This window comes from Gossypium hirsutum, chromosome A06 (assembly GCF_007990345.1).
Source record: "Gossypium hirsutum isolate 1008001.06 chromosome A06, Gossypium_hirsutum_v2.1, whole genome shotgun sequence".
In the NCBI taxonomy this organism is placed as follows: domain Eukaryota; kingdom Viridiplantae; phylum Streptophyta; class Magnoliopsida; order Malvales; family Malvaceae; genus Gossypium; species Gossypium hirsutum.
In genome coordinates this window covers 95,141,891-95,165,368 of record NC_053429.1, presented here as the reverse complement: position 1 = coordinate 95,165,368, position 23,478 = coordinate 95,141,891, and the positions used below count along the sequence as shown (strand labels likewise).

Genomic DNA, 23,478 nt, shown 5'->3' with positions numbered 1-23,478 from the left:
GGAACCAACAACTTGTTTCAGGCAGTTGCACTAGTTGTTATTCATAACTGGTAACGGTGCACAAAACACACCATATTATTAAGGTGTAAAACGTACCATTTCACTTAACAAGCAACACAACATTTTACACTCACTTCCCTCCCCTAAAATGTAATGTAAATAATAGTAACAAGGCAGCGATCATAATAGTAATTCAAAAACTAACAAAAATAATAGAATTACAAATTTCCCATGATAATTACCCCTAAAAGATATTTTTCCTCAAGGATCAAAAGTGGGAAAATTCTGTTATAGTTCTAACAATATCTCCTAGGTAAAGTCCTTAGGGAAGGTGTTGGCCCACTCTATCAGCACCTCAGTGACAACATGGTTGCCTTTGTTAAACATACATCGATCTAAAATTCAAACTAGTTCTTTCATCATAGCACCACTAGTGCCAACATGAGGCAAATGTTGTTGACTTAGGGCTTTACCAACATGTTTCTTCATTTGGGAAACATGGAAAGTGGGGTGGACCTAAGAACTCAGTGGCAACTGCAAACGATATGCCACATTACCTACCTTAACTTCAACTAAATAAGGGCCAAAACACTTAGGAGAAAGCTTCTAATTAGGAATTCTCTTCATCGTAGTCTGCCTATAGGGTTGTAACTTCGGAGGGACATAGTCCCCCACTTCAAAGGATTTATTACTCATTTTTTAATCTTCAAAGTAGTTGATTCAATCTTTAGCCATCTTTAAATGGAATGGAAAGAGCTTCATTGTAGCCTCCTTTTGTTGTAAACTTCTATCAACTTGGTCCACGGTATATATCCCAACCAAATAAGGTAAATGGTAGCGTGGACTTTGGCCATATAGAGCCTTATAAGGTGAGGTGTGAATGGAAGTGAGGAAACTGGTGTTATACCACCATTTAGCCATAGGTAACTACAGAGCCCAATCCCTTAGTCTTTCACTGTCATGCAACTTAGGTAAGCTTCTAACCACCTACAGAGGACTTCATTTTAGCCATCTGACTCTAGATGATAAGTTATGGACAGATGTAACTTTGTACCAAGTCGTTTGAATAATTCTTGCCAGAAATGACTGTCAAACACCTTGTCTTGATTTGAAACAACAACTTGTAGATGTGGTTTAGGTACTCTTGAGCTACTAACATGGCCACAAAATTGCCATACTTGATCAATTTCCATGACCGCTAAGGTGGTGTCTTCTCCCTTTGAATGAAGGGGACCCTCTATGGAAGTCCATGCTTACTACTGCTAGGGTTTTTAAAGACCAAGATAGGCATCATGATCGTATTTGCACCTCTGACATGTTACACAGTCCCTCACCCATTGTATGACATCCTTAGACAATCCCTTCCAATACACTAGCCTAGCCAACCTATATCTTGTAACAAGCAAATCTAAATGGCCTCCCATTGCTCTTTAATGGAAATGCTAGAATAACTCTTTCTTAAGGCTGCCATGAGCTCTAATAACCAACTCACCCTTTCTCTTTAACACCTTGCCATCCCAGGAGTATTTGGGATGTAAGGATGGTTGTTGTTGGATGTCAAGGTAGAGCTTGTGAAGCTTGGGGTCCATCATCCAAGAATCTTGAGCCTTGTTTCATAGATCAAAGATAAGTGTACTCCCACTGTACTACACCAACTGAGCTTCCTATCCATGAGGCTTTCTAGATAAGGTTTTGATCACCATATAATTGTACTCCAACATTTTAGTCGCCCACTGTTCCTGATAAGAGGTAATAGCCTATTGAACAGAAAAAAATCGAAGGCTTTGGTGAGCAGTATGGATCTGAAAATGCCTTCCAATCAGGTAAGGATGCCATTTATTCACTTCCAATAGGATAGCCAACATATCTTTATTATAGATAAAGAGGGCTTGATGTTTGGCCTTAAGAGCTTTGTTGAAAAAGGCTAAGGGTATTCCCTTTTGGTGTAATACGACTCCCATACCCTGGCTAATCAATGCATGATTTAGAAGAGAAATTTGGTAAGGCTAAAGTAAGAGCTGCACAAATGGCTTGCTTAAGCTATTGAAAAGACTCTTTCACCAAGACTGATCAATCCTAGGCCACCCCTTTCTTCAAGAACTCAGTTAAACTAGAATTGGCTATTGGAGGACAGTTTCAACTTTGGACATGTCCATTGCTTTGGAGATAATATGGCCAAGATACACTATTACAAAAGTGGAAAAGTTTCACTTGTTTTGCTTGGCATAAAGCTTGATTCCTCCAACAATTGTAAAACATCCCTCAAATGTGTCAAGTGGTCTATCCAATTGACTAAGTAGACCAATATGTCATAAAAAACCAACATTGATCTTCTAAGGAGAGGCTTGAAGACTATGTTCGTCAAAGCCTGAAAACTTGAAAGTCCATTGGTCAACCTAAAGGGCATGCCTAAGAACTCATAATGACCTTCATGAGTTCGAAAGGCATTTTTCTGAATATTTTGTTCCCACATCCGGGTTTGGTGGTTCCTTGATCTCAGATCCAATTTAGAAAAGAAGTGATTTTGGCCAAAATCATTAAACAGTTCCTATATCATTAGAATTGGGAACTTATTTTTGACAGTCAGTTGATTGAGTTGCCTGTAGCCCACAGAAAGTCTCCATCTCTTATCCTTTTTGTTAACCATAACAATATGACAAGCAAAGGAGTTGTTGCTATCACCAATAATTCTATATTGAAACATCTCCTAAATCAACTTTTCCATCTCAAACTCTTGTACTGCAGGATAATGGTATGGTCAAATCTTCACAGCTGCACCCTTCATCTTTGAGGGGAATTTTTTTATCTTGCAGCCTTGGAGAGGGTAATCCTTGTGGGACCTAAAACACATCAACATACTCAACAAATAACTATTGCAATTCTTCATATAAGGATTCAATAGATACTAACAAGGCTTCTTGGTTGCTGGATGTCACCATCAAGGTATAATGTCCTTTTCTTAATAAAAGTAAGTACTTAGCATATTGTGTAGCTAACATGATTTGAATAGTTCCAGGCTGGGTGCCTTGTAGGGTATAAGAGTAAGGCCTTAAAGTCATGGTAAACGGGTGCCCTTATGTAGACCAAGATCACTTTTACAGTGACATTGAGTCACCAAGCTGCCCCCATTAACAATAGTCACGTTGAGGCTAGGTTGACAGTCCACCAATAAGTTTATTTTCTTCACTAACTTAACATCCATGAAATTATGGGTACTACCGGAATCAATGAACATGATTGCCTAAGTAGTACCCAGTTGAGCTACAATTCTAATGGTGTCATGGCCTCGAGACCCTTACATTTCATGTAATGACAAAAGAATATTAGGAGAATGCTCACCTTCAGCCTCATTTGTCTCTAAGTTATCTTGGCAATCCTAAAAATCTTCATCATCTATTTCCAACAGAAGTTCCAGTAACAACTGATATAACTGAAACTTTTGATACATGATATTCGCGATAGGTTTTAAAGATTTATGAATGAATCGTTCTTAAGGCTAACTTATTATCACGATTAAGCCAAGTGTACCTATCGAACAGTAGTATAGTTCAGCAAGACTGGATTGTCGAACCCAAAGGAACCACGAGTACTAGTATTTACTTCCTTTTTATTATTTAGCCTAAAAATTAAGTGCTTTGGTTATCTAAACTAATTACTAAGCTAAGAATGCACAGAAAGAAAATTTGGAAAAATACTTTTGGGAAAATTTGATTGATTAAGACAATACCTAAGGAAAAATCCACCTAGACTTCACTTGCTATTTTACTCTGAATCAGATGATTTATTCATTTCACTTGATCCGTAGAAATCCTTAAGTTATATTATTATCTCTCTCGAGACAATAATGTCTAACCCTAGGTTAAATAATTGAAATCTCTTTCTAATTAACACCCTAGAATTACATTAACTCGATCTATGGATTCCTTTATTAAATTTCACCCTAATCCGGCAAAATCTTGTCACCCTATCTCTAGGCACGTAATCAACTCTGCTTAATTATGACAATTTTACTCTTAGACAATGTCTATTCCTCCTCTTAATAAGAGCGTTAACTTGAATCAATATCCTGGAATATTAAAACAGAATTAAGAACACGTAATTTAGAAAAAGTCAAATATTTATCATACAATTCAGATAATAATAACAAGATCTGTCTTAGGTTTCATTACCATTAGGTATTTAGAGGTTTTAGTTCATACTTATAAAAGAAAACATCTCAAAAGCATAAAGATAACAAAACATAAGAAAACCCAAAACTCTTAAAGGAACTTGAAAGGAGATCTTCAATCTTGATGATGAATTCGACTTCTGAGATGGATCAATTGGCTTTCTTTGAGTAATTCCTTGCTTCTTACTCCGCGTCTCTCTTCTAAGTGCCTCCTCCGGTGTTTAAATAGGCTTGAGAATGCCTAAGAGTCCTCAAAAGTGGCCTTTTCCAAATAGGGCTATACTTGGGCTCGGTAGGGACACGCCCCTGGTCAAGGCTGTTGAACAGGCACGGACGTGTAGTAATTCATGCTTCGATCCTGCCAAAAGGACACAGCCGTGTGACATGCCTGTGTGAGGATGTCTAGGCCGTGTTGATTTCCCATGTGGGTCTATTTTCTCCGTTTTCGGCCCATTTCTCGCTCTTTTTACTCTCCTATGCTCACCTAAGTATAAAACATGAAATTAAAGGATTAGGAGCATCAAATTCACCAAATCTAAGGAGAAACCATCCATTAATGCGCTAAGCATGGGATAAAAAAATCGGCCAAAGCAATGATGAGGGTGGAGGAGGATACTCCGGTGGTGGTAGAGGTTCATTAGTCCATAAGGCTTGTGCCAAAAGAATGCTTTATCTTGTAGTTGCTATGGTCGTGGTCGAGTAGGACATGGCTGTCCTGAAGAACCTTTCCCAGTGGAGTTTTTAATTCCTATGGGATGATAAGCTTTGGAGCTCTTTATAACTGTGATAGAATCAGGAACTTTTTAGGGAATATAATGAAGCATAATTACTCATAATGTTATAGCCGAAACTATAAATTATTTAATAAAAATTATAAAAAATAAAATGAAAATAATATTAAAGGAAAATGAAATAAAAAGTACTTAATTAAGATAAATAAATATAAAAGTAAAATTAAAAATAAAAAATAAAAAAGTTTTTAAACATTGTCATCACCGAATGGTTCGCGAGGTGGTAGTGGCGATGAGATGTGGAAGTGCTGACAAATCTGATGTAGAGTCGCATCAATGTGATCAAAGCATTGAAAACATTCCTGCTCAAAGCCTGTAAGGCGCTCAGAGATGTCAGTATATGAAGCCATCGCATGAACTGGACGATGGATGGGTGGTGGCTGAGACGGTGGGTCCTCATGACTTGGAGGGACATTATTAGTAATGTTCTGGGTCCTCCTCTTTGGTGGACTTGACGAGGTGGTACTGAGGAGGGTATATGCCACGTCGTTTCTCGATCATCCTCATACTTAGCATGCTCGAGATGCCCTGTGGGGGCATCTAGCCGATAAGAGTGAGGGAGGATGATTGTGCTGCTGTGTTGAGGAGCCCAAAGTGCTGAGCTAATGGAGTCACATAGGGCCCAATAGAGATGACCTGTGCCAGCCCTAATTTGACCCTAGTCAGAAAGTAGTTTCGGGACCACAAAACTGAGTTATAAAAATAATTAACCGTTATATTCTATGCTTATTATATGTGTAAATGCATTTGTGAAAGTCTCATTCTTTGATTTTGTCATTTGTATGTGAAATTTAAAAAAAAAGGACTTATCTGAGACATTTGTGAAATGTGATAGGTAAATTTTAAAGTGATCTATTAATGCATGATGTCAAAAAGGTGGAATTGCATGTCAATTACTCATTTTTGGATAGTGGCCGGCCATGATATGATTAATATATATTATATGATTTTTTATAATAAAATTTTTATTTACAAAATGAATTAAAGAATAAAGAATAATAATATTGGGTTAGTGGGAGGAGAAACCAAAGTTGGTTCATCTTTGCTCCTCCATTGCCGTAACTTGAAGTAAGGAAGAAGAAAAGATTCTTGTTTAATTTTCGAATTAGATGATGGCTAGAATGAGGTATGTACTATGTCATTCTTGAAAATTTATGCATAATTGAGATGATGAGTTTGAATTCTACCTATTCCATGGTTTAAAATTAGGCTATTAGGAGGTTTGAAATTCGACCAAGAAGCTTGAAATTTTTGGTAGATGCTTTGATGCCATTAGCATGGATAGTTATGTTGGATGTGTTAAGTTTCTAGTTATTTTAGCTTAAAAGTTGAGGTTAGTATTTGGTTTATAGGATATGCCGAATTTGGATTTAGGGAGAAAAATGGGTAATCGGTCATGCTAGATTCTTGATGAAAAATTATTTGATGCTTTATATGTTATATAAATGAGCTTGTAAGTGATTTTGAAGATTGGTTAAATTGTGGATGAGAGGTGCTAAATGTGGTTTTTGGGTGTGACTTAAGGAATAATAATATGGTGGCTTGAGTTTAGTAACATTCGGCTAAAGACTTTAGGTGCTAGAAAATTTGGTAAAAATGTTTAGATGTTTTGCATTTTGTATTGGATGTCTTGATGAATGAAGTTAATTGAAATGAATGTAAAAATAATGTATGTGATTGTATCTTACATTGGAATGATTAGCTAATGTGGTTCGTTAATAAAAAACGGACTAAAATGTTAGGTTGGTGCCTTAATTGTGGTTCGACAAGAATGTATATCAGGTCATTGTTGGACTTTGGCATTTTGAGTGATGCATCTGGCTTTTGTGTCGATCTTGGATGATATATGTTATTATGTAAAATGAAATGATGTATATGGAATTATGATAAGAGATATATTTTGATTTTATTACAAATTGTAATTCGGCACTTACTCCATGATAAAATACGTGAAATTGTATGCAAATTAGTTTATAAAATTCGAATATGCAAGGTAATAAGTTAGTAAAATGTTCCTTGATAGTTTTAGTTTATTAATTGGGAATAAATGTGATTGTTGATTATAGCCTAGTAATATGGTCGATTGTGCATGAGTAGGGCATATGTATGATGTTTAAATAGCTAGTTAGTAAGGTCATTTGTACCTTAAATATATGATATACATGTATTAAATTAAATTGCTTAATTGATAAGTAATTAAACAAATTCATTTCTTTAAATTAAGCTCAAGAGCAAAGAGGAACTAAATCAGATAGGGGAAAGGAGAAAGCAACCGAGTAGCCTATCTACAACTGTTCAAAATATCCGAAGTAAGTTTTTGAGTAGTCACCTTTAGTATATAATTGATGATGCCTTGATATGTATATATTAGATGAATTGTGACCTTTTGGTTCTCATTAAATTAAGTTGTGTGATAAATAATATATGTATATGACTTATAGTCGCATGGTCACTATAGGTTAAGTTTAAATGGTGAAATGGATATGTGATATTTATGAATGACTTTTGAATCGAACTGTAAATGATGGTGTTCATATGGAGCTTATATCCAAATGTAGCAAATGACTACTCATGTGACATGTTCAATGAGATGTGTTAATATATGATTAAATATGCATGATACTTGAGGTATTATCTGGGCTTAAAGACCCGTAGGCTTCGTGCTGGAATGTTATCCGGGCTTAAAGACCCGCAGGCTTCGTGCTGGAATGTTATCCGGGCCTAAAGACCCACAGGCTTCGTGCTGGAATGTTATCCGGGCTAGAGACCCGCAGGCTATGAGTTGGTATTATACTGGGTTTAAATTCTCGCATGCTGTTGCTAGAAATTTGTTTCAAGTTCTAAAACTTGACAGGATTGATGCCAGTAAATTAAGTAAGATTACGATATTGAATATCCGCGGAAAATTCCCGTCGAGTAAGTACTATATATTTAACATGTTAAGGTACGTATTATGTACTCATATGTGAAATGATTTTTTTAAAGTGAATTATTAGTATCAAAGAACGATATATATACGTGTGGATGAATACGGTATTTAAGAATAAGAGAATGACCTATTCGGTCAATGTATGTCATTATATGAAAGTATGTGACTTAAAGTAATCGTATGAGCCATATAGTATAGTGAATTATGTGATGGAAATTTCTTGTGTATTCATATATATATTCGGCCAATAGGCTTTATAACTAGTGTACTTGTATATATATTCAACCAAGTGATTTACAATTAGAATACGAGTTTTGTGATACTTAATGTTCGTTTTAAATGACAAGTTTTAATTATTTGAAATGCTTAAAACTTACTAAGCCTTGAAAGCTTACTCTGTTCCTTATTTCTTTGTTTTATAGATTGTTGATTTTGGCCACCGACTCGGGGATCATCAGCAGTTCTTCATACTATCGATCTTTTTGGTACAGTTATATTTTGGCCTTGATATGGCATGTATAGGTTAGGCTGGTGATAGTTATATTTTGTATTGTAAATATTTTGGCCATATGAAAATGGCATTTTAACTTATAAATCTATATATATATTCAGCTCAATTTTTTTATTGGTAATGTTAATTTAAAAAATTAAATGTTTAGCTCGGTAATACCTCTTAGCCTAAAATCGGCGATCGGATTCGGGCTAGGGGTGTTACATGACCCCTCTCCTATGTCACTCCGTCTGATGGTGGATGGCGAGGGCAATGAAGTAAGCAAGGTCAAGGACGTACCCGTTCGCCATGCTCCATAAGAAATAGGCATCGTGGGTTGTGACGATGCCAGTGCTCTCTTGTCATACCATCAGAGTGTGGGCCAAGATGGCGTGTAGGTATCGTAGGGATGGGATGAGGGCTGATGCCTGAGAGCTGCTAGGATCATAGGTGGCCGAGGCAAGGACGAGGTCCCTTCAGCATTTTGAGGGGGAGTAGTGGATGTGGCGGTGGAGGGTGTCTAGTTCATTATCATCCATGAACTCCTCCGTGTATAGCCCTAGTGTAATCCCGAACTCGGGTACGCTCAACTGGTGTACTAGACCACCAAGGCAGAACTGGACCGTTCTAGGATTGTCAAAGTTGGTTATGATGGTCTGAAGATGGAACATCAAATAGAGTTCTAATGTGAACTCGAGATATGTTGGCTCGATGATCTCAAAGAAGAGCCCCCACGGGTCAGTCGTCAGGAGGGCTCGGACCGCGTCAGCCAAATGAATCTATTCAAGTGCGGGCCAGTCAATACAGTGGCCTACACCTAGGGGTCGGGCCCGTAAATCTGATATAATTCCTCTTGGGTTCCCAAGGAAACCTGGAAGAACGGGTGCCTAATCTCCGCAGTAGGACCCGAGGATGACGCTGCTCCTTTCATTTTCTTCAAGGCGGGAACAACGATCTTCTTATCATGTGAGGATGACATTGTACAAAAGGGATAAGCATGAGTCATCAAAAATAGTGTTGTAGGCGGTACACAGGCGTGGCAGTAGGGCGTGTGGAGTTGCAATGGCTAGGGTTAGGGATTTTTACGGAGGGAAATGATGAATAGTGAGGGTTTATATAGATTTTGGGGCATACGGGAGTGCCCCACAACCATGTTCCTTGGGCGAGTCTGACATTCGTCCTACCCCCATGTTTCGGGCGTATGGGTGCACACGACTGTGTCGTACGGCTGTGTCTTGCTTCGTTCGCTTCTCTCACACCCGTATATGATAGCCCACACTTGTGTTCTTTTTTACAGTATGGACCACGGGTGAATGACACGGGCGTGTCGAACGCCCATGTTAAATTCTTAGTTTCAACCACGGTTTCAAGGAACGGGCGTGTCACATGCCCGTGTTGGTTTGGAAGTTTCATCCACGATCATGGCGACTTATTGCATACCGTGTTGGGGAAAAATTTTTGCCCTATTTTCACACGGCCGTGCCTCCTCCTGTGGAGTGTGCACGGCTTAAGGCACGCCCATGAGCCTAGCCGTATGGATGGGAAAACCTTGTGTTTCAAGACTCAGTTAGTAGGTTAGATGCGAAAAGCTAGAACTTAAATAAATCATTACTGTTAGTGCTTGGGTTGCCTCCCAAGAAGCGCTTATTTATAGTCTAAGCTTGACTTACCTCTCTGGTATGTGATCATGGTGGCTCGAGGAGTTTACATTCCTCATCCCTGCTATCAACTTTATCAATATAAGGTTTAAGACGAGTATTGTTTACCTTAAAAGTTCCGAATTTGGGGTAAATTACCTCGACTGTACCATATGGGAAAATACTGAGTACCGTGAGAGGAATTTCTTCATTAGGTTCAGAAGTGGTAATGCGAGGATCTGCTGCATATACTAGTACTTTGTCTCCAACCTTAAGTTGACTTGGTGATGTATTAAGCTTGTCCTGGCTCGATTTTGGTGTATCGTATGTCCTCGATTTATGTGTCCGCCATTCATCTATTTCCTCGATTTGTAGCCTTCGTTCTTCATAGATAGGTCCTTTGTTGTTGCTTGAACATGGTTCGTGTAGGTTCTTCGAACTTATTTCCTGCAAAGTAGGTTGCACCACATGGTCAGTTTTAGTAGAATGATTTATGCAACCACCTTCAATTTTTGATGTGTTACTCGAATTACGACTTGAAGGGTGATTGTTTCGTCTCCCAAACGAAGTGTGAGTTCACTTGTGCCAACATCAATTATTGTTCTAGCGGTTGCCAAAAAAGGCTTCCCTAAAATTAAAGGAACGTTACTATCCTCTTCTATGTTTAGAACAACGAAATCAACTGGGAATATAAATTTGTCAATTTTAACGAATACAACTTCAATAATCCCCCTAGGAAATCTGATTGTTTTGTTGGCTAATTGAATACTCATCCTAGTTTGTTTGGGTTTCCCAAGACCTAGTTATTTAAACATTTTGTAAGGCATGACATTGATACTAGCCCCTAAATTAGCCAAAGCATTATTAACATCTAAGCTACCAATTAAACAGGGAATCGTAAAACTCTCTGGATCTTCTAATTTGTTGGCCAGCTTATTCTGTAGTAAAGCTAAGCAAACCGCATTTAGTTCCACATGCGACGCCTCATCCAACTTCCACTTATTTGTTAAAAACTCCTTTAAGAATTTGACTGCGTTTGGCATTTACGAAAGAGCTTCAATAAACGGTAAGTTAATATGTAACTTCTTTAATAATTTAAGGAATTTACCAAATTATTCTTCTGTGCCGTCTTTTCTTGTTGCGTTTGGGTATGGCACACGAGGTTTGTACTGTTTACTTACCGGTTTCTGGTCATTGTGGTCTACCTCACCTTTACCTTGACTTACCACAATGCCTTGCCTCGGTTCTGATGCAGGCTCAACTAACCCTTCCTTGTCATGAGTGGTAATCGCATTGAGTTGTTCCCTTGGGTTAGATTCCGTGGTACTCAGCAAACTAGCTTGTGGTCGTTCAGAAATCAGTTTGGCGAGTTGGCCTATCTGAGTTTCAAGCCCTTGGATTGATGCTTGTTGATATTTAAGCGCTGTCTCGGTATTCTAGAAACGAGTTTCTAGCATCAAGATGAATTTTATTAGCATTTCCTCAAGGTTCGGCTTTTTCTCTTGTTGGTGGGTTGGTTGTTGGAAGCTTGGAGGTTGTGGTCTCTGATTCCCTTGGCCTCCCCATAAGAAATTTGGGTGGTTCCTCCAACCTACATTGTAAGTATTACTATAAGGATTATTTTGAGATCGAGGATTATTACCTATGTAATTTAACTGCTCATTCTCCATGTTGTGGCCATAGGGTGGGTATTCTGGATTGCTCGATCCACCTCCACTTGCTTTGCACTGCATTACTGGGTGAACCTATGAAGAACTAAGAAAACCATCAATTTTCTTATTCAAGAGTTCTACCTGATTAGAGAGCATGGTGACCGAATCAACGTTGTAAACGCTGGCTGCTTTTGTTGGCTTTGGCCTCATGACTTGCCACTGATAATTATTCAGTGACATCTCTTCTATAAATTCATAAGCATCTTCAGGTGTTTTATTATTGATAGTTCCACCAGCGGCTGCGTCGATCATCTATCGAGTCGAAGGATTCAGGCCATTATGAAACATTTGAACTTGTAGCCAAAGTGGTAACCCATGGTGAGGGCACCTTCTCAAAAGGTCCTTGTATCTCTCCCATGCATCGTAGTGTGTTTCTAAATCCATCTGCACAAAAGAAGAGATATCATTACGTAATTTGACTGTTTTAGCCGATGAAAAATATTTTAATAAAAGAATTTTGGTCATTTGTTCCCAAGTAGTGATTGACCCTTGTGGTAACGAGTTCAACCATTGTTTAGCCTTATTCCTCAATGAAAAGGGAAACAACTGAAGGCGAATGGCATCATTAGAAACGCCATTAATTTTAAATGTATCACATAGTTCCAAAAAGTTTGCAAAGTGAGCATTGGGATCTTCGTCATGCAAACTATCAAACTGAACAAATTGCTGTATCATCTTAATTATGTTAGGTTTCAGTTAAAAAGTATTTACAGCTACAGCAGGTCTAACTATGCTCAATTCAGTTCCTGTTAAAGAAGGTTTAGCAATATCATACATAGTACGCAGAGCAGGATTCTGATTAGCAGCAATTGTAGGAGGTAGCGGATTTTCTTAGTTCTCAGCCATCTCCTCGGTTGTGGATGAAGTATCATCCTCTTGCTCTTCCTCTGTGTATCTTAAGCTTCTCCTTATTTCTCTTCAATTTCTGCAAAGTATGCGATCGATCTCCCTATCAAACAATAATGGTCCTGACGGGTTTCTTCTGGTCATAAACCAGAAAATAAATGAAGAATTAGAAAAGAAAATAAAAACTTAAATTGCAATAAAAGTAAAATGGCTAAAGTAATAAAAATCGAGTGTTCTTAATATCCTAGTTCCCCGAAAATGGTGCCAAAAACTTGATACGTGATATTTGCTATAGGTTTTAAAGATTTATGAATGAATCGTTCTTGAGACTAACTTATTATCACGATTAAGGCAAGTGTACCTATCGAACAGTAGTATAGTTCAGCAAGACCAAATTGTCGAACCCAAAGGAACCACGAGTACTAGTATTTACTTCCTTTTTATTATCTAGCCTAAAAATTAAGAGGTTTGGTTATCTAAACTAATTACTAAACTAAGAATGCACAGAAAGAAATTTTGGGAAAATACTTTTGGGAAAATTCGATTGATTAAGACAATACCTAAGGAAAAATCCACCTAGACTTCACTTGTTATTTGACTCTGAATTAGACGATTTATTCATTTGACTTGATCCATAGAAATCCCTCAGTTATATTATAATCTCTCTCGAGATTAATAACGTCTAACCCTAGGTTGAATAATTAAAATCTCTTTCTAATTAACACCCTAGAATTGCATTAACTCGATCTATGGATTCCCTTATTAGGTTTCACCCTAATTCAGAAAAATATTGTCACCCTATCTCTAGGCGTGCAATCAACTCCGCTTAATTATGACAATTTTACTCTTAGACAGGGTTTATTCCTCCTCTGAATAAGAGCGTTAACTTGAATCAATATCCTGGAATATTAAAACAACAATTAAGAACACATTATTAAGAACAAGTGAAATATTTATCATACAATTCAGATAATAATAACAAGATCTGTCTTAGGTTTCTTTCCCCTTAGGTATTTAGGGGGTTTAGTTCATACTTACAAAAGAAAACATCTCAAAAGCATAAAGATAACAAAACATCAGAAAACCCAAAACTCCTGAAGGAAGTTGAAGGGAGATCTTCAGTCTTGATGATGAATTCGGCTTCTGAGATGGATCAATCGGCTTTCCTTGAGTAATTCCTTGCTTCTTACTCTGCGTCTCTCTTCTAAGTGCCTCCTCTTGTGTTTAAATAGGCTTTAGAATGCCTAAGATCCCTCAAAAGTGGTCTTTTTCGAATAAGGCTATACTTGGGCTCGGCAGGGACAAGCTCGTGATCAAGGCTATTGAACAGGCACATGCGTGTAGTCTACCTATGTAAGTCATGCTTCGATCCTGCCAAAGGGACACGACCGTGTGACACACCCTTGTGAGAAAATCTAGGCAGTGTTGATTTCCCACGTGGGTCTATTTTCTCCGTTTTTGGCCCGTTTCTCGCTCTTTTTACTCTCCTATGTTCATCTAAGTATAAAACATAAAATTAAAGGATTAGGAGCATCAAATTCACCAAATCTAAGAAGAAACCATCCATTAATGCGCTAAGCATATGATAAAAATTTGTATAAATTACGGTTTATCAACTTCATACACTTATGATCTGGACCATACTTAGCACCACATTGGAAGCATAGTCCCCTTTCCTTTTATCCTCCATGTCAACTTATGAGAGAACTCGTTCAGTGGAATTCTAGCCATTCATTCCCACTACTGAGTGACTAGAAATTGGATGGAACAATGGTGTAGGGTTGGTTTTAGCAATAGGAAACAAGGATGGATGTCGTGGCTGTCCCCTTATGCTAAATGTAGCTAGTTTCTCACTAGTGTTGGCCAAAATAATCTCAACCTTCCTAACAACCATATAAACTTCTACCATGGACTTAGGATTGAGTAGGTGCAAATATTGTCTTATCTCAAGCTTAAGGTTACTAACAAAGATTTTGAGTGCATAGTTTATAGGAAACTGGAGTTGATTGAGAATACTTACAAAGTTATCATGAAATTGATCCACAAATCCCACTTTCTTCAATGATACCAACTCACATGAGATCCTTGAAATGAACTAGATCCAAATCATTCTTTGAGGCTTCGAATATAGATATCCCAAGTCAGAACATGAAAACCTCCCTAGCTTTGAGCGTACGGTGCCAATCCAAGGCCTTCCCCACTAGGTAGAGTATCAAAATCCTGACCTTCGCACTGTTAGAAATGCCCCCTGCCTCGAAGTATTCCTTTAGCTTGACCAGCCTAAAAAATTTATGCTATCGAACCTTGGGTAGTCCAATATAGAAAGTCGCCTCAGTCCATCCATAAGACTGCAATGAGAGAAGGTGCCAATATAGCGCAGGTATCCAATGGAAGATACAATTAGAGGATCTCGATGAGGGAAACCAGTTTGAAGTGTGCCTAGGATGCTCTTGCCCCTATCCTGGGAGGACCCAGTAGTAGCCGAAATAGTAATAGAAAATAGAAAATGCCCGATGTACGGCTCAAATAGGCTCTACAACTCTGTCTTGATCTTGCTACGAAAAGTTTCCCTAAACTCCTTCAAACGGTTGTCCAGCTTGGTGTCCGAGTGAGACATCTTGTAATAGCCCATTTTTGATAAAATCAGAGAAGTGGTTTTGGGACCACAAATTCGAGTTCGAAAAGAAAAATTATTTTAATACTATTTTATGATCTACAGTATGATAATAATATTGTGTGAAAATTTTGTAAAGAAATTTTATCGATTACATGTTTAATTTGATAAAGGACTAAATTGCACAAAGTGCAAAAGTTGAGTTCTTATAGCTAAAGGGATTAAATAGCTATAGAAATTTAAATTGGAGGTCCTTATATGGTAATTACAACATTAATGAAAATTTAGTAGATATTTTTGGATGATTCATCCATGGAAAATTAGAAAAAGGGTTGTGACTAAATTGGAAAGTGATAAAATCAAAAGATGATAAATAATTAAATAGAAATAAAAATCATTTTATATCATCTTCTTCCCCAAATATTCCATGGAAACCCTAGGAAAGAGAAAGCGAGCTTTCTTGGCCATTAGATCCAGATAGACCAAATTCGGAGCTAGAACGAGGAAAAGAGGAAAATGTCTGATTAGTAGATTTTACGTATACGAACATTTGTTGAGGTAAGTTCGTGTAACTAAATTGTATATTTATATGATTGAATTAGATTTTGTGTATGTAATTTATATAAATATCATATAGATATGACATTGAAAACATATTCAACAAAGCCCGATAAGTGATAATGCCATTTAAATGATAAATGATAAAAATGTTACTTTTATGCTTCAAATGAATGTGGAATGTGTTTATTTGAATTATATGAATGCTATAGATGTATGAGATAATCACATGCCTGATAATGCTTGAAAAATGTTAAATCCTATTTGAATAAATGAAAATTGATTGATAAATGTGATTTCCCTTATTGAATGAGGTCTTGCATTTGTTGCTGACGGGATCTAGCTCAGACGAGTAATCCTATTGACCTAATTACAGAAAGGAGTTAGCCTAGACTGGTAAACCTGATATAAGCCCACTTGAGAATATGTACAAATAGGATTTAGACCGAACGAGTAATCTTGATTAAGCTCTTGTAAGCATATGTTGAAAATAGGATTTAGCTTGGACAAGTAATGTTGTTATATGATATGTGGCTCGAGAGTGTGCTTTCTGATTAAGTGCCCTAATGGGAACCCCTGAATATGAGTTGACAGTCCTAATTTGTACACCTCGAGTGTACTACCTGAGTATCCATCGATATTTTTGATAAATTCAACGGGAAAAACCCTGACATGAAAATATATGAATAAGAAATGATTTATTACACCTATCTGCTTGAAATACACGAGAATGATAATACATGATATATGGAAATATGAGATGATGATATTTTTACATGGAATTTATTTGATGAATATGTTCATCCTTGATTATAGATTTGTACATCTTGAGTGTACTACTCGTGCGACATTGATATTTCGAATGAGATGAGTAAAGTTCTGATATGAAATAATCTAAACTTGAGATGAAATATTATGAAAATATACTTAAAATATAAATATATGATTTATACATGTTATATAAATATGTGATTGGAAAGTATATATATATTTGGAAATCTGATTATTGTTGAGATCATATATGTTTCTTGATGTTATTATCGAATATATTACTAAAAAGGGCAATGAGAATATGTGTAGGGCTTGAGATCAAATTGATTGAATGTGCCTTACATGTTTATCTTGAAACAGAGTAAATGGTAAGTTAAGTACCATGTTATACGAACTTTGTAACACCCCTTACTCGTATTCAACATCGAAACATGATACGAGGCATTATCAGACTTACAAAGCGAGTAAACATATAATTCTAAGTCATAAATTTGCGTCCAAATTAAAACCATTTGTATTTAAACATAAAGTCCCTAATACGAGCCTATGAGGCCCAAAACATGCTTTGGAAGTGATTCAGGACTAAACCGAGCATTCAGAAATTTTTTACAAACTTAGAAAATTTTTGCTATGAACAGGGATCATACACCCGTGTGGCTTGGGACACGCTCGTGTGGGTAGGCCGTGTGGTTACACACACTCGTGTCCCTAACCTGTGTAACTTTCTGTTTTGCAATGCATGTACAAATTAAGATCACATGGCCAAAGCACACACCCTTGTGCTAGGTCGTGTGGTTAATTAAGTTTTCATAAAATAGGTGCAGACTTCACACGCTCGAGACACATGCCCATGCTTGAGGCCGTGTCCCTCTCACGGCTGAGACACACGCCCGTGTCTCTGCCCTTATGGTTAATTCTGAGCATTCTGTTTCTCAAAATTTAGGTGCAGGGGACACACGACCAAAACACATGCCCATGGGCTAGACCGTGTGTCACACATGGCCTAGACACACACCCGTATGTCTACTTGTGTGGACAAAATAAAGGCTATTTACAAAGCCATTTTTCAGCCTCTTTTTCACTTACACTTACACAAGTTCAATGGCATAATCAATGGCATGTTTAAGCAACCAAAACATCCATAAACAATGCTATATCATATCATTCATTACCAACACTTAACATATTTACTTTAACATATTTTACCAAATCAATTCATACCAAACTCACATTCACAAGTATCAATATGAATACTTCCATCGTGCATAGTTCTGCTTAGGTTTCCTAGCACACCCAAGGACCCATCTCATTCATTTCACAACAAGTCATTTGACCCTAATAAACATATAGCAACCGATTACAAAACACAAATACTTATATAAATGGGCTTACAAACATTTTAGCCAAAATAAGCCAATTGCATGGCTAAATACTAAATCACCTAAAACAAATATAAGCTAATACATTTGGCCAAATCAAATGACACATATAACAAAAAGACCAAGTCTCTATACATGCCATAACCTCAAAATGTTTAAAATCATCGGTACCCAAAATGAAAATTTGATAGTGTGAGGTGATCTCCGACAATCTCCAACCCGAGCTAGCTCGGTAACACTATAAAACATTGAAAATAAAACAGAGTAAGCTATATAGCTTAGTAAGCTCATATGAAGAAATAAGCAACCTTACCATTCATTGATCATGCAAGTAATATAACATAAGATAACATAATTTACCATAATATCATGATCATAATTCACTTCCATCACAACTTACCTTGAAATTATCATTTCACGAATTAATAATCATAAGCTTCGAGTACATACCTGTACCATCTCGTAACAAATTTACACTTATTCTCATCTTTGACATACCCGTGAACCACTTGGAATAACAATGTCGGATACTTGGGAATCTTGCACACTAAGTGCCACACATGTAGCCAATGCTACCTCAATCTCATATCGCGTAATTGCTCATTCTCAAACTAATAACGGGCCTGCTCACACAAGCTGTTAAGTAACCGCAACATATGCTGATATACTCATCCACTGGTAGGACGTACGAGACCAGCACCCAGATCACATAATCACATAACACATGATAACCTTAGTGACATGTCACTTGTATCCGAATCTATTCCTAAGTTTCAAACGGGATTTCTTGCTTATCGAAGCGTCGTCGAACTCGTCCATAGAGTTAAACTTGTCCAAAAAATTAATTATACAATTCATACAATATTAAAGCATTTAAATACAATTATATTAAAGCTTATTTAACATACAGACTTACCTCGGTTACAAAAATGACCTGTAACATCCTGATTTTCGGATGTATTCGCGGTTTTCAATATTTTGTAAAGATTTTAAAATTTTGTATTTGGATGTGGAATTAATATTTTGAGTAGGTAAATGGGCTTATAGAAGGCCCATGTGTTGGCCAAAACCCGGTTGAATTTTTGAATTTTGGACTTAAAAGGTTAGGGGTTCTGGCTAAGCGGCCTTAAGTGGAGTGATGGGCAAATTGCATCACAAAAAGAGCTTTGGTAAAGTGGCCAGGGTGACGCCACTAGGCTCCTAAAAATGTGGTGTGTGGAGCTTTGAGAGAGGCATGGGATCGATTCCCTGTGTTGGCAAATAGATGCATTTATTTTTAAGTGCAGGAGGGGTAAGTGTTGGAGTCCAGGTGGATTCTGCTAGAGGAGAGTTTGGATTAGTCCAAACGCTTGGATTAAGGAGTAATAAGGGGAGAGATTTAAGGGATTAGGAGAGAGGATAGGAGTTGGCCGAATATTGGGAATTGAAGGGGGAAAAATCGGTAGGGGGTTTTGAGGTTAGTATTTCGGCACTTAGGGTATTGAGTGGTGCCGCTTTCTTCTGCTTAAACACCTTAAGGTTTTTCTTTTCTCTCTTCTTCCTCTCTAGCCGAAACTACCACCTCCCATATTCTTCTTTTTCTATTTTTTCTTTAAAACCATTCATCAATTCTACTGTTCATCAATACCTTTGCCGAAGTCGCAAAAGTCGAAATCTTGTGATCACTACTTGTGCCAATTTCTTCAAAGCCAGGTCCTTCTACGTTCTTTGTTTTTATTAAATCTGTGATTATCTTTTCTTAATCCTAGATACCTGATGGCAATTCTACTTCAAGGTCATAGCCTTATACCGTCATCTCCTTCACCACCCAAAAGTCGAAAGTACCATTGGTTTAGAGGCTTATAGCCGAAACTTCTTCAACCCTTGGATTCGGGTTTTACCATTGTTCTAAGGATAAATCTGCACCAAATTGTGTGGAAATCAAGTAGGAGTAAGGGGTAAGTACTTATCATCTCAGATCTGTTCTTATTTTACGATGTAAGGAAAAGTCGAAATCCCTAAAAATTAGGGAGGCTGTCGATTTGAGCATAAGGCTTTAAGGGATTGTAACTGATGTTTTCTTTCAGTGATTAGAGTCTTCTTAAGCGTTGGATCAAAAGCGTGAATCACTGGAACAATCGGATTCGGAGCTAGCTATCGATTTTGGCAAAAAGGTAAGGGTTCAAAGGCTTTTTAGGGATGTGGTTCGATCATGGATAAGTAAGTTTTGGGGGTTTAATGATTATGGTTTGTAAATAAGAACTGTGCTAATCAATTGTAGGACATCGAAAGTGATCTCAGTAGCAGTCGTCGCGAATTAGGTGTGTACCGAACAGCCTTTCTTAGTTCAATTCGGTAAAAGCCGAAAAGTCGAAATTCTGGCATTTCATAGGCTTGTGAATATGCGAATGCTCTCAAGACATAGAGTAATTGTTAGATCTAGCACCGCAAATTGGTAAGTAAGTTCGTGTGACATTTTAGCGTATTTCAGAAAAAGGGGCCTCGATGGGCCAAAACTGGGCCCTATGGGCTTACGGACCAATATGGGTAAGAGATGGGCAAATTAGCCTGTTAGTTAGATGGTGGAACCAAATTGCATAAAACTGCTAAAATTACTGATGTAGCATGTGTAGTTGCGTAAGTTACAAAATTACCCCTAAAGAGCATAATTACCGAAATACCCCTAGGTTTTTAAATGGGCTAAACTGCATGATTGATTGATACTGTATTGTACATGATATGCTTTTATTGATATCTGTTGTATGGGATTGGGGTACTGATGGAGGAAGTATTGAAAGTGGTTCATCCACGTACTGGAGGCTTTGCCTCAACTTACTAATATTTGAGCAGCGTTGCTGCAACTGTGGAGTGTAGGGCTTGGTGGGTTGAGATATTCCCCACATGAAGTGTAGGGCTGGTACGGGGCAGTGTAGCGGTTGGTGGGTTGAGTAGTCTCCCCAGTTGGGCTTTCATGCATTACTACTGTTGTTACTTATGTTACTGAACTGGGCCTATGGGCCACACTGTTATATTAAAAAGGGGCTAAGGCCTTGCTACTGTATTCTGAAAAGGGCTTCTGTCCACTGTGTACTATTATCTGAATAGGGCTTAGGTCCAATGGGCTCGAGCTGGTTTGGGCTTTGGATGGGTTTCTGTATACACTGAGTTTCCCAAACTCACCCCTTCCTCTTTCATCCTTGCAGGTGAGCCCTAGTTGGTGGACTTGGAGCTGGGCGGGATTCGGAGTGGCCACACGTTTTCTGCAAACTCGTTTTCTTCTGGTGAACTGGATTTTTCATATTTTTCGTTTATGGTTTTGGGTTTTTTTTTGTAATAAGGCCGCTAATTATTTTTATGGTTTGGGTTGTTTCTTTATTATTTAATTCTATTATGATAAAATAGATCTATGATAACTAACGAAATAAATTAGCTCTAGGACGCGTTTTCAAAAACATTAAGTGATTTCAAAATAACAAGAATACGAGTAAGACTTCCGCTAATCAAACGTTTTCAACCTTAATCACTTTCTTAAGATGGACATAACCAAACGGTTTTCTCCAAATTATCCGAGATGTTAGACTGTGGCAATGGCGGTGTGCATGTCTAGGATTGGATCTGAAGGGAGCTTGGTACTTAAGCAGTCCGACGGATTCACCTCCTCTTCTTCCTGGTTTCCTACCTGGTGCACAGCTTCCATTCACTTTAACCTACTTTTAAAAGTGTCTTTTATAACACCAACTAAGTTTTTCCAAACTAAGTAATACGGAATGTTTTGAACGCTTCGATGTGGCGCATCAGATCCGGTCATAACGTCCAGGCCGGGTTTGGGGTGTCACATTTAGTGGTATCAGAGCCTGGTTGCAACAACTCGGCTGTGGATCGGGTCCGAAAATCTTTAAAAAAAAGGTTTTTTTAAGTTTTTCAAAGATGTTCAAAGTTTTTCTATTGAACGAGGTTAGATCAATAGTTTTAAAATAAAAGTGTTTTCAAATGAAATCTTTTTATTTTTTGGTAAACAAAAACATGGGTTTTTATTGGACTGATAAAGAAGTGGCACACTGAATCCCCGGCACCAAGTCTGTAAGTGTTCTTTTTTGCTTTAAATATTTATAGAACTGGACTGGAAATAATACTATAAATAGTACTGAGCCTTAGAGATAGTGCTATTGATAAGGTTGTATCAGTGCTACAAAACTGAGACCGTAGCTAAATTGTGATTGCGCGAAAATAACTCTGAAACTCTATCTATTCATAAGAAATTTTGTAATAAACAGTGGAACCAGTAAACTAATGTCATAAAATTCGTAATCAGATAAATCGTTATGAGTACAAGGGCTACTTGAGGAAGAGGCCGTGGTCGAGGCCGAGGTAGCACTCAAGCTGGATCTGCGTCATCTGAACACATGCCAGCTGGCGAGGTACGTCCACCACCGGTTAATGAAAATGGGCCGTATGACCGGGCCACAGGGGATGACGCTCTGTCTCAGGCCATGTTGAGGGTTTTGGAAAGGGTGGCCGGAGCTAACATCGGGCCCATGAATAGGGGGTCCATTTCTAAACGACTTTGGGCCAACGGAGCTAAGATTTTTAAGGGCGTATCTGGAGTGGCCCCAAATGTGGCTGAGTACTGGTTGGAAGCCACAGAGCGGATCATGGATGACCTGGACTGCTCAGTAGAACAGAAGTTGAAAGGGGCGGTGTCGTTGCTGCGGATGAAGCGTATCAGTGGTGGATTACTATGAGAGAGGGTACCCCAGCTAAGAGAGTAACATGGGAGCTATTCAAACAGAGCTTTAAGGCAAAATATGTGGGAGCTAGCTATGTGGATGCACGCAGAAAGGAGTTCTTGAATCTGACTCAGGGAAATAAGACCATTGCTGAATATGAGGCAGAGTTTCTACGATTGAGTCGGTATGCTAATGGCATCGTTTCCACTAGATACGAGCGCAGCGTTCATTTTGAGGAAGGTCTCAGAGATGAGTTAAGGGTGCTCATAGCTCCGCAGAGAGAGCGAGATTTCGCTGCACTGGTAGAGAAGGCTAAGATAGCCGAGGAGGTGAAACAAACCGAATGGAAGAATCGTGATAGGGATCGGAATCGGTTCAGGAGGGATGCTGGACCAGCGGGTGCTGCAAATCGAAATGTTAAGAGAGCTAGGATGGAGGAACCGGTTCGAGCAGTTCCGATGAACACAGGTAGACCGCAAGCTTGTGGGGATTGCGACAGAATGCATCAAGGAGAGTGCTGGAAGCGTTCTGGGGCTTGTCTTCGTTGTGGGTCTAAGGAGCATAGGATTAAGGATTGTCCTAGGAGGGCCACTCAGGCTCAGGTGGCCGAACACGGGGCTATGCGACCGGCTCAACCTGTGAGGGATGGACCGCCGCTACCAAGAGGTCGTGATGGCCGTGGACGTGGGGCACCTGGCAAGGGTATTGGTAACGCGGATGCTCGTCAGCCAGCTTTGGTGTATGCTGCTCGTCGCCGCAAGGAGGGTGACGCACCTGATGTCATAACTGGTACGTTTTTTATATATGGTGTACCTTATACTGCTCTGATTGACGTGGGATCAACCCACTCATATGTGGCATATAACATTTCTGGGGT

The 23,478-nt window shown here is 38.3% G+C and overlaps 1 non-coding gene across 1 annotated transcript; it reads left to right on the top strand.

Moving 5' to 3' along the window:
* Positions 1 to 12,037: 12,037 nt before the first annotated feature.
* LOC121231499 (small nucleolar RNA R71) lies at positions 12,038 to 12,144 on the top strand. The gene has a single exon (XR_005929557.1). It is a non-coding gene; the product is annotated as a small nucleolar RNA R71 (small nucleolar RNA).
* The last annotated feature ends 11,334 nt before the right edge of the window (positions 12,145 to 23,478 follow it).